Genomic DNA, 14,060 nt, shown 5'->3' with positions numbered 1-14,060 from the left:
CTAGCCATTTCTCTATCGCTTTCCGGCCGTCTAGTTTTTTCTCAAACTTCCATTCCGTGCTTGTCAGCTGCTTTTCTTCCACACCTTACAACCATTGCTAGAGAATTCCCTAGATGCCACCCCATTCATCCCTCCCAGCCCGAACAGTCTCTTCGTATTTCTGGATCCAGTTCCCTCTTCCCCCTACTTTTTCTCTAAGGCCTGCTCTTTTTACTTTCCTTCAGAAGCAGAAAACAGTGGCTTTCTTTTAACCTCCAAGTTGCACCTGACATGCTGCAGTAGCCTGGCAAGTTAGAAAGTTTCCTTAACATCCCTTTTCTTTATATGGCAGTGGGAATTGTACATAAGATTTTTTCTGAGCCAGAATTAATTTTAGCTTTTTCCCTATGTGAAAATATTGAACTACAGTTTTGAAGAAAACCCTAGGTCCAGTGTTGGCAGTTGTGGGGCTTCTTGGCACCCTCCTTCCCAGGATATATTGTTCTTTTGCTTCGTTCTCACATCTGATCCATCAAGTTCTGACCAAACAGAAAAAGTAGGACCACCGAGGGAAGGACTATCGCCCCCTGGTGGCTACTTCGGGAACGGCACTCAGATCCACTCAGCCCAGAAGCTGCTGAGACCTGAGGGGTGCTGGGAGTCGGAGTGGAGTGGAGTAGGGTTGGAGTGTGGTGGTGGTGGTGGTGGTGGGGTGGTGGTGGTGGTGGTGGGGTGGTGGTGGGGTGGTGGTGGTGGTGGTGGTGGGGTGGTGGTGGTGGTGGTGGGGTGGTGGTGGTGGTGGGTGGTGGTGGGGTGGTGGTGGTGGTGGGGTGGTGGTGGGGGTGGTGGTGGTGGGGTGTGGGGGTGGTGGTGGTGGTGGGGTGGGGGTGGTGGTGGTGGGGGTGGTGGTGGGGTGGGGGGGGTGGGGGTGGTGGGGTGGGTTGATACTTGAGGGTAGGTCCAAAGAAAACTAAAAAGCGCTGGATGCCAATCGAGTAGAGAACTGCAAAGAGTAGTACGTACGTCCTACTCTTCCCAGGCAGCGGGAGACTTCCTTGCTCAAATATAAAATATCTGAACCAAGACCGAAGGTAACTTTTATTGCCTTACTGATGAGAAAATGGGTTTTTAGAGTTTTTAGCGGACTTCCTCCATTTCAAGGTTGTCTGCACTATTATGCTCTGGATCCCTGCTCGGGGAGTTTCTGACCAAAAGAAGTTGATCGATACTCTAAGAACTGTTTGGATATTGATTTCCAGGCTTATCAGACTTATTACGAAGACCTCGGATTGGGTCTGTGGCTTGGAACCCAACCTCTGGGGGAACCTCCTTTTGAGTCCTGGTGACACCACTTGCCTTCTGTTTGAACTTGGGCCAGCTCCTTCAATGTGCTAGGCCAATTGTGCAAGTGTCACATGAAGATAATAATATACTTTATAAAGTTCTTGTGAAGGCTATATGAGGTAATCTAATAATACACCTAGCAGTGTGTGTGGCTTATATTAAGAGCTCAATTTCATAAAAGCATATTTATATATATCCTTTTCTCTGTAGATATAGCAAAATCACTCCATCAGTATCTACCTAAACTTAACAAAAGTAAGTTTTAAATTTAAGATGTTTCAAAATTTTACATATTTGTTATGCATCATTTGAATTTTATATAATAAGCATATATAATTTTTACAAAAAATTAGAATAACTTAAAAATAGATTTGAGGAAAAATACATTAAAATGTTGACAGTAGTTAATTCCAGGTGGTGGGAATATAGATGACTATTTTTTTCTTTATATAGTTTTCACATTTTTAAATTTAAAAAGTGAATGACCTGGAAGTGAAAGAACAGAATAGACATGGAAGAGGTATGGGGTAGGTGAGAGGAAAAGATAAAGGGGAGGGAAAACCTGATTCTGGCAGCAATTCTGTTTAAGTTGGAGATTTGGGGGAGCAGCTGTTTAATTAAAAAGAATGTTTGGGAGGCAGGTGGGTCAGGATATTTAGGACAGTTTTATGCCTGTTACATGACTCCTCGGTGTTTTTTCAAAAAAAAAAAAAAACACAGATTTAAATTTCTTGTCAAGTTTTTTTTTTTTTTTTTTTAACCATTTGTGTTTCTCTTTGATTAGGAGCATATCTTGTGGAACCAGGCTGGCTTTGGTTGAAATTCCTGCTTTCAAATCTCACTCACTAACTGAATGACTGGGCAAGTTACTTAACTTTTTCATGTCTCAGTTTCCCGGATGTACTCTGAGGACGATGATATGATACAGGCCTGTTGAAAGGATTAATGAGTAAACCCATGTCAACCTTGTAGACCAGGCCTGGGGACCTAACATCTTACATAGCTCTTGTATTTTTGGGTGCAACACTGCATAAAGACTGGGTGTGATGAAAATGGTTTCTATTTAAGTTACTGATACTTTTCAGTGGCTGTGGACCCTCCTAGAGAAAGTGAAGTAATCCTCTCTGACCAGCAGTAATATCCTGGGCTGGGAGGATCTGGTAGTTTATTAGCTCATCTAATCAGCTCATCAAAAGGGGAATAATAGTCCAGTTCCTGGCTTCAGGAATGTCCCAATAAAAAATTCATGGTTTTACAGTAGAAAACATTTCTACACATGACACAAGACCCAGAATTTTAAAAGAATGACACAAATGACTACATAAAAATTTAAATTCAAAATACAAGCAATGAATTTTTAAAATAACATATATAGTTACAAATCAAAATGACATATGTTTACAAACTTATTATGGAAGACAGTAGGCCCTGATCCCATCCCACATTTCTTTGTTTCAGGGATAACTACTTTCAACTCATGTAACCAACTGTTTGGCTATTTATCTCCTTATCTCTAAGTAAAAATTGTTAAACTCTTTGATTTTCTAATTTCCCACCCCAGGTCCTGCAGACCTGCCTGCAAAGGAAAAACTGGAGTTTGTCTGTTTCCCTACCCTCCAGTCATCTCCAAGGCAGCCGCCAAGGGTTCCACTCACTTGCAAACGAACACGATTCACCTGACCCCTCCAAACCGAACCGGCAAAGGAAACTTCGCAAGAACAAATGCCAGGAGAGCAGCTTCTCGATTTGGGGCGGAACCGCACTCTCGGGGGCATCAGTAAAGGATGGGAGCACCCCAGAGTGAGGAACTGTGGTCGCCCAAACCCAGCGACTGCCCCGCTGCAGTGCTCCCCAGCTCCGCTCCCTTCCATTCCCTTTCTCCTTTCTTTGTCATTATCTGTTTTCTTCTGCTCTTTCCGTTCCTCGGATTTTTTCGCCGGCCTCACACCTTTCTTTTCACGTCCTCCAAAGTGAGCCCCCCCAAAGACAGCCGTGTCATCAGTCCTTTATAACCACTGAAACTTCCAAAATATAAAAATCAGAGAGATGCTCTTTAGCACCTGGAAGAGAACATTTTAATTAACTATTCAAGTCCATCACAATCCGCATCCGTATTTTTCTACCGAGAAAAGAATGAACGTCTTTCCATCCGGTCCCGTCCTGGGCGTCCTCTCGGTGGAGCAGAGTCGGGGCAGGACGAAGGGAAGCCCGCGGATCGGGACTCGGAGCAGCTCGGGCTCGTCTCACCTTCGCCCCCGGAGACGCTGGCATCCGCAGCCCAGGCTCCTCTTTCTGGCTGAATTTGGGACGAAAGGACCAGATTTCCTTAGCCTGACAGCGGCTTTCGTGTCCAGTGGAGACTTAGGAGGGAGAAATTTTGAATGAAATCAGACAACCTGGAACAGGATCAATTAAAATTCGGAATAAAATAGGACATCTGAATAAAACACAGGACTTCCAATTCAGGTCTGCAACCATCGAGCCGAAAACTTGAGACACAGGCTTTCTCCTGGCTGATCAGTGACATCACTGCCCCTCACACGGCCATTTACTCACAGGGACGATCGCGCGGTTACAAAACGTGCGGTGTGAAGCCCCTCGCTGTGCAGGGTTCAGGGGGCGCAGCCTTTGCCCTGTACTCCCGAGACCCAGGGTGACCCGACGAGAGGGTGGCACTGGCTCTGGCTCTGCGCCCTTGGCGGCCGGGGCGGGACCTCTGATGTCCGGAGCCGGGCCGAGCGGCCCGGGTCCAGTGGGGTCATCCCGGGCTGGGTCCCCCCACCTGCCCACCATGTCCATGTGGACCGCGCCACCGGGAGGAACCGCTTTCCGGGACCCATCCTCCTAAGGAGACCGCAGAGCGTTGGGAGATAGCTGGAGCCGGAGGGACTCGGGTCCACGAGCTTCCTTCCCAGAACCTGGGCTTTCCAGTCCCCAGAGGAGGACGGAGTGGGACGCGGGAGCGGGAAAGCATGCCCCATTTGAGGGATAAAAAGTCGCCAAGTTAAACTGAAAGGTCCCACCGAGACTTGAACTCGGATCGCTGGATTCAGAGTCCAGAGTGCTCACCATTACACCATGGAACCTCCCGCTACACGCTGCTCACGTGTCACCAAGGATGAGTAAGTATTTACTTAGCACCCAGACTTCCCACGGATACTCCAAGGCATTTCTTCTACTGATTCGACGACCTGAATATGGTTGACCGGCGTGGGCGGTCACCGTCTTGCTTTCTCTCGGCTCCTCTTTTCATTGACTTCTCTCATTTCACTGGCACTTCCAGAAATGAGGTAAAATCCACTTTGGGTTTCAGGCCAGGGAAGAACCCCATAAGTCACTGTCATAAACCACATATTCTACCTCAATCTGACAGTTTCCCACCCTGAGGTAAGATTTCTGCAAATCTTAAGTGTGATTTCCCTTTTCTTTGCCTTCACACTTTTCTTGTTGCCCAGAGAGGGCAGATGATCAAGGCAGGACTTGGCATTTTCCTGGGTCCCCTGGCCACTTAGCACTGGTTACACTCCACAGCCGCCACCACCTCCTACATGTACTACATAAAGTATGTCAACAGCAGAGTGGGATTGGGAGGCAGGGAACTCTCCTGTTCTTCTTCACACACGTCTAATTTTGGGGTAAATTTTACTTACAATAAATGTATATTTGTTAGATTTACAATACAAAGTAATCAACCATGTTTAATATTTACGCAAAACACTCAGACAAATGGCCCATAATCACCTGCAGTGACTCAAAATCAACCATATACTGAGGAGGCTACAAGGCAGTGCTCTGACACTTAGGCAGTCACAGACTGTTTCGTCAGAGCTTGAACAAGTCAGTTCTGTTCCAGTTTCTTAATATATCATGACCTAGAAATTGCACGGTTTTTAAAAAGCTTGCATGTATCCAGATACCCAAGACCACTCATTGTGAATCACAGGGTATGTTTATCCTAGCTGTCTTACAGTGTGTACAACATTTATGTACACAGAATACTACCATACTCAATATTTACATACATGCTAGGTATAAATCCATATTATGCCTCAAAATAAAAATCTGTTTATTTCATTTCCCCTTTAGTTCTTCATTTTATCCCAAAGCTGTTTCTTCATTTACTCAATACATAGAGCAGAAAATTAGCATTAAAAGAAAAAAAGCTACTGGCTAAAAATCAGTCAGAAAGATGCCCATTGTTGCTGGGAGACATATTTTGTTCCCAGGAAATGGATTGGGTTACTGAAGGAGGGAGACAAAAGGGTGACTCTTGCGATGAAGAGGAAGTTCACAGCTCAGGGATGAGGAGGAGATGAAACTTCCTTCTGGAAAATCAAGAAGTTGAGCGGCAACAAACAACGCAATGTGCTCCTCCTGGAGAACTTTAACATCAGTCAAGGTTTGTGACTGCAGGAACCAGAAATGGAGTCTGGCTGATATAGGAAGAAAAGGAATCTGTTGAAAGCATGGTGAGAGATGATAGAATGGCCAGGAAACCCAGAGAACCGGGCTCTGACAACGGGCAGGGAGCGATTCAAATGAGGTTAGAACTGCGATGGGTGGAGAGGCGGTGCTTGAGGGACGAAAGTGTGTTGGGTCTGAGAGCCCAGGGCAGGAGGTGGGGATGTGGTGGTGGTGGGAGCTGCAGTGTTGGGGGCTGGTGAACAGAACTAGCCTGGGAATATAACTCTCCCTCCTCCTTCTGCTCCTCTACTGCCTTTTCTCTCTCCCTCCTCTCCCACTCTATCCTCCTTCCTTTCTGTTGCTCCACCTCCCTCCCATCTCCCTGCCTTCCTCGCTTTCTCGTCATCCTTTCCCCAGCCCCTTCCTCTCCCGATCCGTCCGGTCCTCCCGCATCTCCTCTCTCGCTCTTTCTGTCTCTAACGCTCCTCTCCGCTCCTCCTTCCTTTGCAGGTAACGAATGCCCCCGAACATCGTCATAGGTTTGCACAGTCTAGGAGGCAAGTGTGGGAATACTTCCCACAAACGCGAGAAGCATGGATGCCTTCCTCTCTGGTCAGGACTCACCGCGGGTCTTTGGGAGACTGAGGGAGGTGGCTCCCACTTGGGGCGGCTGAGCGTCCACAACCGACTCCCCGACGTTTGCGCGGCTTGGATGCCCAGGAGGCAGGCTTTAGGATGACCCTGGACGACCTGGGGGTGGGGGCGGGGACGAAAGGTAGGGTACCTCTGTTCCAGCACCAGTCACCTTTGACCGGCAAAGTATAGGGAAATGTAATTCGGCTGAAATCCTTCCTTTATACTAAGTCAACCAAGAAAAAGGCGATGGGTCTCAGGGAGGACCACGTCGCCCTCTCGTGGCCACCTCGGGAACGGCGCACAGGGAGCTGCACAGACCCCGAAGCTGCAGATAACCGGGGATGCCAGACAAGGTCAGTTCGAAAGAAAAAGCAGTGCTTAGACGGAAACTCATAGCATTGACTGCCTATGTTAGTAAAGAAGAAAGATCTAAAATCAATAACCTAAGCTTCCACTTTAGGAAACTTGAAAAAGAGGGACAGATTAAGTCCAAAGTAAGCATAAGGAGAGAAAGAATTAAAATTAGAGAAGAAATCAACAAAGTTGGAAATAAAATTAATGGAGAAAAAAATTCATTGAAACCAAAACTGGTTCTTTGAAATGATCAATAAAATTGGTAAACCTCTAGCCAGGCTAAGCAAGAAATAAAGAGAGAAGATACAAAGTCCTATTCTCAGGAATCAAAAACACTCAGTACTGATCCCATGGACATTAAATGATATTAAAGGAATATTATAAACAACCCTCTGTTCACAGATTTGATAACTTAAACGAAATGAACCAAATTCTTGAAAGACACAATTTACCAAACCCACACAAGGAGAAATTAATTATCCAAATAGGCCTGCATCTATTAAATAAATAAACAATTAGTAACCTTCTGAAACAAAGCACCAGACTTAGATGGTTTCACTGGTGAATTCTACCAACTATCTAAGGAAGAAACGATACCAATTCTCTACAACATCTTCCAGAGAATAGACGCTTAAAGGACACTTCTTAACTCATTCTATGAGGCAAGATTTACCCTAATACCAAAGTCAGACAAATGATCCAGGATGTCGAACTAGTCTGCTGACCAACTCCTAAAAGTCAACCCTGGAAGAATTATAGAAGCAAGAAGCGCACAAAGATTACAGGAATTAAAAATTATGACCCTTCATAGAGACTGAAGGATAATATGATCTGTCATATGTGAAAGGTTGATGTTCAGAGGTAGCAGACAGAGGACAAAATGGAGAAAATCATTCCAAGTTCCGCTCTTGCATCTCATTCCAGTGGCTCTGGGTCAGTCATGTTTGTCTTTCTTGTGTGCTTGCTTGACTTTAATGTATTTATTAAAGTGCAGTTGATTTACAATATTTATTAGTTTCAGGTGTAACACATAGTGATTCAGTGTTTTTGTAGATAATACTCCATTTAACATTATTATAAAATACTGACTATATTCCTTGTGCTTGGGTTAATCATTTCTTATCCTCTCAAGAAAGAAATTATCAGTGACATTTACTCAATCTGCCAATGTGACAGCTGCAACTTGACATCTGGAACCCACAAAAGCTTTGCTGAGGAAAATAGCTCATGAACACAGGTGTGGACAAACCAGATGATCCCTGGGCTTTCTTTTTCCTGAGCTTCCCTTTCCAAACCACCAGAGCTAATAATCTTCATGGCCTCCTACTCCACAAGTGCTGTTTGTGTGAGCATAAAAATGATTCCCTAAACAGAAGATTTCCCTGGTGGAGTGCAAAACAAACAGGGGTGATGAAACTTACAGTTGACCCTTCAGTAACACAGGTTTGAACTGTGCAGATCTATCTACATCTGGATTTTTTTGAATACTAAATACTACAGTACTAAATGCCACAGATTCAGACGGAATCTTGGCTAAAACAATAAGGAGGGCCAACTATACAGTTACGCTAGGTTTTCCACTGTGTGTGGGTCAGCGGCCCTAATTCCCGGTTGTTGAAGGATCAGTGCATTTTCTTGTACATGCTGCTCTCCATTTGGGAGCTCATCCTTAGTTTTACTAGGATCACCAGAGACCAAGGCCTGAGGCCTATGTCCACAGGAAGGCCTGAGGCCCCACTACACGGTTCCCCTCCTTTCCCAGTGACTCCTCCCCAGGTATCCCCCTTTTAGGGACCCTTAACTCCTCCCCTCCACTGGGTGTCTGCTGGGTCCTGAGGCTCCTCTCCTTTTCAGAATTTCAGTTCTTGATCCCCACTCCACAGTGAGATGTGACCCAGTGGTTTGCGCAAGATCCAGCAGGAGAATCAAGAATCAGATGACTCTTTGGATCCTAAGGATCTGCCAGGAGAAAGAATAAAAGTAACACTAGTTTGAACCCAAATATGCAAAACCTCACAGACCCATCAGACACACTTGACATTTCAGACATAGTCTCTGCAAAGTCCCTGTGGACACAAACTCTTAATGTGTTCTGCTCCAGAAATAACCTGGGGGGATTAGTCCCCATTTTCTTCCCTTAATGTCTTGGCTAATCCTGGAGGAACAAAAATGACCTGACTTGCCTGAGCAATAAATAGTTCAAAATGTTGGGACCCAGGGAGCAGGCGACCCCAAAATGTGCCTCAATGGCACATGTATCGATTATTTTGAAATAAAGTTACTTGAGAAACAGCCAGAGGAGGGGAAAAATGATAACAAAAAATAATAAAACCTACACTGATTACCCTCTTCTTTCCCCTAAAAGCAGAAAATAAATCTCCCATGTGATGGTATCAACAGAGTTGGGAAACTCAAAGCTAAGAAAGCTGTACAAACAAATTTTGTTACCTCATTAGTCTGTTACCCCAAGAACAAACCTATTTGTTTTGTTAATCTTCACAAATAATTACCTCTTTGTCTAAAAATGGTGCGTAAACAGTCGGCTTCCGTCTCTTAGGACGTCCTATTTCTATGAGCTCATCAGCATGTGTACAAATTAAAAGAATTTTTTCCTCTTGTTAATCTTGTGTCAATTTAATTAGACCAGCCAATGGGATTCAAGAAAGATGAGGAGGAAAAACCTCCCCCTTAGTAAAAGAGAAGAGGAGCTCCCATGCGGGGCTGCACGTGCTCTCAATGTCATGCATTGGCCGGGAATCGAACCCAGGTTTCCCGAACCCAGGTTTCCCGCTTGGGAGGCGAGAATTCTACCACTGAACCACCAATGCAACTGGGTGATTTTTTTCTAGCAAGTTCTTTGAAAAATAATTCTAAAATAGATTTTTTTGCCCCCAGTGTTCTTTTTAACTGCTGAAGGCACAGTCAACAAACAATATATCCCAGAGCAAAGTCTTGCATCAGCGATTTATGTCAGGCAACGCTATAAACTTTTGACATTCGAATCCAAATTTCGGCTTAGAAGAGACCTAGTTCTGAAGCAGACTCTTTACAAGTGGATAGTAGATCTCTGCAGAAAAAATATCAGAAATTCATGGAGCTTCTGCCTCTGGTCCCTATCTGGCGTAGACTGATGAAAAATTCATCCCTTCACTTGCGGACACGTTCTCTTTGACCTCCCCTTGCTTGGTGCCGCCCGCACCCGCCCTTCCCAACCTTGAGACCAACATGGGTTCTTTCTCCCAACTAGGCGTTCAGGATCCAGGGACCATTCGAGAGTCTGGACTACTGGGGCTGTGTCTGAGTTACTGCAGAACATCTGGGTGACAACTGAGTCTCTCTCTTCCTATGCCTATTTTGAGTCCCTGTTAAAAAAGCCAAGAATTGAATCTTGCTATTAAACTCTTATGCCTTACAGAGACCTATACAAAAGCGAATCAATGAAAATTTCACTCCACGATTCCTGCTTTTCCTCATACCCTGTGCTCCCGCCACTCAGAGAGGCCTGTTCAGGGGAGAAAATGGAGAGCAGATGCTAGGATGTAACTCCTCTACCAAATTTAAAGCTTTCTTTTGCTTTTTATCTTCTTCTGATATTCATGTTTTCATTCATTCTTTCTTTTTTTTAATTTAAAATTAGTCTGCTAGAGATGTGTACTGTACTTAAACCGCTTCTGTCTAATAAACTGCTATATCTAGAATTGACTTTTATATCCAGTCTGAGAAGAGTGAATCTATTACAATGACCAGTTATTAGTGTTGTGTCGGGAATTCCTGTCATAGGCTTATTTCTACCACACCATTTTATAGTTTCATGTGTTGTGGTTGTGGTTGTTCTTTGTTTTGTTTTGTTTTGTTTTTTTTAGTTTGTTTTGTTTTGTGTTTAATCTTCCTGTCTTTGTTAATTAGACTGGTCTGCTTGGACAAATTGTTTCCCTATAGTGTTTTTGGAATCCATGTCACTGACGTGTTAAGGACTTCAGCATATGTTTTTTTATCTCATCTTCTCTCTGCATATTTAAGAATAGACTGCCTCTTAAAAACATGCAGTGCTGCTGTGGGGATTTAAAATAACGGAACTGTGGATTGGCTCACTCAAAATCCATTCCAATCTCCTTCTAGTTGAAGAGGTTGAAAAATTAAAAATTAGGTTTCTCCAGTTCTGGTTGAGTTCTGGTTAGAAATTAGATGCACTCAAGAGAGCTGGGGGAAGTGCAGAGAGGCAACCTTCCCACTGCTGTTGCTGGTGGTAAATAAGGTTATGGAACCATTGGTGTTTAGGTGTTTAGATATGCTTATGGTTAGTAGTCACATTCTAGTTTCTAATCACCAGTTTAGCAGATGTGAGGGGTGCTGACATTAGCAGAGTTGAAGCTTCCTCATTTTGGGATGACAGGTAGGGAGGAAAATCATTGGCTTCTACACACTAATGCTTCTACCACTTCTCCCACCCAGGGGCTTGGAGGAGAGAATTAGGAAGGTGAAGGGAGGAAAGCACTAGAGCATAGCAAGAAAATACTGTGAATATATTTACATAAAAAATATAAAGCAGAAAAAAATATATAAAGCAGGTTTCTGTGATGTCATATTGTTTGTGAGTGCACCATGATTCTCTAGTGTTTAGTATTTTCAAGCCTGATGTGTTCAGGAGATGAATTTAAGATGAATCATAAATTTAAAAGTGAAAATTCAATATCTAGAGCTCCCAGAATTAAATATAGGATACTATAGTCACAATCCTGGGCTAGGAGAGATTTCTCAGAGAACAAAAATGCCTTAATGATAAAAGAAAAAGTATATACATAAATTTGATTTCATAAAAATTTTTAAAAGAACCCTTATGTTCATTTAAAAAAAACTGTCATAAGAAAGTGGAAAGGCAAGCCAGCTTGGGAGAAGTTAGTTGCAATACATTTATCTAAAAAATGACTCAAATTCCGAATATAAAAAGTATTTAGACATCAATAAGAGAAAGTCCAGTCATCAATAAAAGGAACAGGCTCTTTGGACTAGTGGCTGATTCCAAGACTGGGGCAGGAAATGCACAAGCTGAGCCAGGAGCATCTAGCAGTACCAAGAAGCAGGGAAGTGCTGAAGAAAAAATAAACACATTGAAAAACAAAAAAAAAAAAAAAAAAAGAAAAGAAAGAAAAACCCCACAATGATGAGGGTATACCAAAGGGACAGAAGACAACTGAAAAAGCTCACAGTGGCTGAAAATGGAACAGTTTGGGCAACAACATAAATAAAATAGTGTTGTATTTTAACCCCACAGTGTAAAATAAGTATTCACTAGTCCATTCTGATATAAATACATAAATAAGAAAATAGAAAAATGTCCCATGCAGAAGTATCCCAAGTAACTTATGTACTCTACCCTCCTTAAGTGTGGGCTACTCACAGTGATTTCTTTCCAAAGAGGCAGCATGGAAGTGGGGTAAAAAGAATAACTTTATTTGGGAGAAACCTAACAAACACTACCTCAGCCAGAAGATCAAGATAAACATCACAAGTGTGATGTCATGTCGATAGTACATTCCCACGAGACAAAGTCACGAGAATGGCACTTACTTCCCCAAACCCAGAATCCTGGTCTAGTCATAAGAAAAACATCAGCCAAATTCAAATTGAGGAACATTCTAAAAAAATAGCTGACCAGTATTCCTGAGACTTTTCAAGGTCATCAGGGCCAAGGAAATTCTGAGAAACTATGACAGTTAAAAGGAGTGTTAAGAGACATAACAACTAAATGAACGAGGTATCCTGGGTGGAATCCTGAAACAGAATCAGGGCACTAAGTAAAAACTAAGTAAATCAGAATAAAATATGGACTTTAATTAATAATAATGTATTCATTCATTCATTATGACAAATGTATCATTGTAATGTAAGATGTTAACTGTAGGGGAAACTGGGTGTGGAGTGTATGAAAATTCTCTGTACTATCTTCTAACTTTTCTGTAGACTTACTCTAATAAAAATTATGTAAAAATTCAAATAAAAGTCAAGCCTATTAAAGGTGGAAAAAACACTTGAACCAAGTCTCTTCACAAAAGATTTCTTTTGCCAAAAGGCATCAGAAAGTACTCTCAACATCATTACTCATCAGGGGATCACAAATTTACCTGCTATACCACTACACACTTATCAGAATGGGTAAAATTTAAGAGACAGAGAACAACACCTACTGACAGGAATGTGCAGCAATTGTGCCCCTTGTTGCTGGTAGTGAGTAAAATAAGGCAACTATTCTGGAAAACTAACAGTTTGTAATAAAGTTAAAATGTAAGTACTCCACGATCTAGCAATTCCACTACTAGATTTATACTCAAAAGAAATGAACCCACAAGCCCATAAAAAGGCTTATACAAGAATATTTATAGCCACCTTATTCACAGTATCCACACCTGGAAACAGCCCAATTGTCCATCACTGTAGTGTATTCACACATTGTAATAACACTCATTGGTTAATTCCAAAATGACCTACTGATACACACAACAAAATGGATCCATCTCAAAACCATTATCTTAAGTTAAAAAAAAAAGCCAGACAAAAAAGTATATTCAGTTGTGAGAATGTCAAGAGCAGGCAAAATTAATCTGTGAAGATAGAAATCAGAATGGTGATTGCCTAAATGGGGGTAGGGTGAGGACTGATGGGAAAGGAGCACTAAAATTTTTAACTGATGAAAATTTTCTCTAACTTGATTTCTATACTGGTTACTTTTATCAAAGTTCATCAGGCCATGCATTCTATGTGCATTAAACTTCAGTTATCTACTGTTAGCAGAAAATTGGGGGGTGGGGAACGTTATCAGCTCGACAAGGTATCAATCCAACAAGTCCTAAGAGCACCCTGGTGAGTGGCAGACCCTGTTCCGGCCACACAGACACAAGGGCGACCACCAGGGCGACCACCAGTGCGACCTCTGCCCTCGTGGAGCTCGCGTGATGGACACAGGAAGCCCAAGCACCACAGCGGCCCCGGAGGCCTCTTGGAGGGGTGGCCAAACTCTCATTCACGGGGTGTAGGCGAGGAAACGGGCAGAGCCACCACGGGAGCCCAGCGGGTGTTCTGCTTCCCCTCCACTCCTTGCGGTCCGGGTCCCCAGGGTCCCGGCTGAGGGTGGGTCCGGGGGCGCTGGCATCTGAGGCGGGTAAGGGGCAAGGCGGAGTGAGGCCATTCTGCTGCCCTTTTACTTTCGGGATCACCTAAGGCACCAGTTTCAAACGGGTAAACGATCCGTCGTTCTCATCTTTTCGATTTTCCGAGGCTTTGGAACTTGCACCATTTTCCTGCGAGACAGCCTGGGAGTTAGTATGTACCTCCTCCACGGAGAGTCC

At 43.4% G+C, this 14,060-nt stretch overlaps 1 long non-coding RNA gene and 2 other non-coding genes across 3 annotated transcripts; 1 reads left to right on the top strand and 2 right to left on the bottom strand.

The window, feature by feature from the left end:
* Window positions 1–942: 942 nt before the first annotated feature.
* Window positions 943–2,174, top strand: LOC116658759. Its single transcript, XR_004314058.1, has 3 exons — window positions 943–1,070; window positions 1,534–1,578; window positions 2,108–2,174. It is a non-coding gene; the product is annotated as an uncharacterized LOC116658759 (long non-coding RNA).
* A 2,163-nt stretch (window positions 2,175–4,337) lies between these two features.
* Window positions 4,338–4,409, bottom strand: TRNAQ-CUG. The gene has a single exon. It is a non-coding gene; the product is annotated as a tRNA-Gln (tRNA).
* A 5,050-nt stretch (window positions 4,410–9,459) lies between these two features.
* TRNAG-CCC lies at window positions 9,460–9,545 on the bottom strand. Its single transcript has one exon. It is a non-coding gene; the product is annotated as a tRNA-Gly (tRNA).
* Window positions 9,546–14,060: the final 4,515 nt, after the last annotated feature.

This window comes from Camelus ferus, chromosome 21 (genome assembly GCF_009834535.1).
Source record: "Camelus ferus isolate YT-003-E chromosome 21, BCGSAC_Cfer_1.0, whole genome shotgun sequence".
NCBI classification, from domain to species: domain Eukaryota; kingdom Metazoa; phylum Chordata; class Mammalia; order Artiodactyla; family Camelidae; genus Camelus; species Camelus ferus.
Note: the sequence above shows the minus strand (reverse complement) of the source record. Positions and strands in the feature narration are given on the sequence as shown.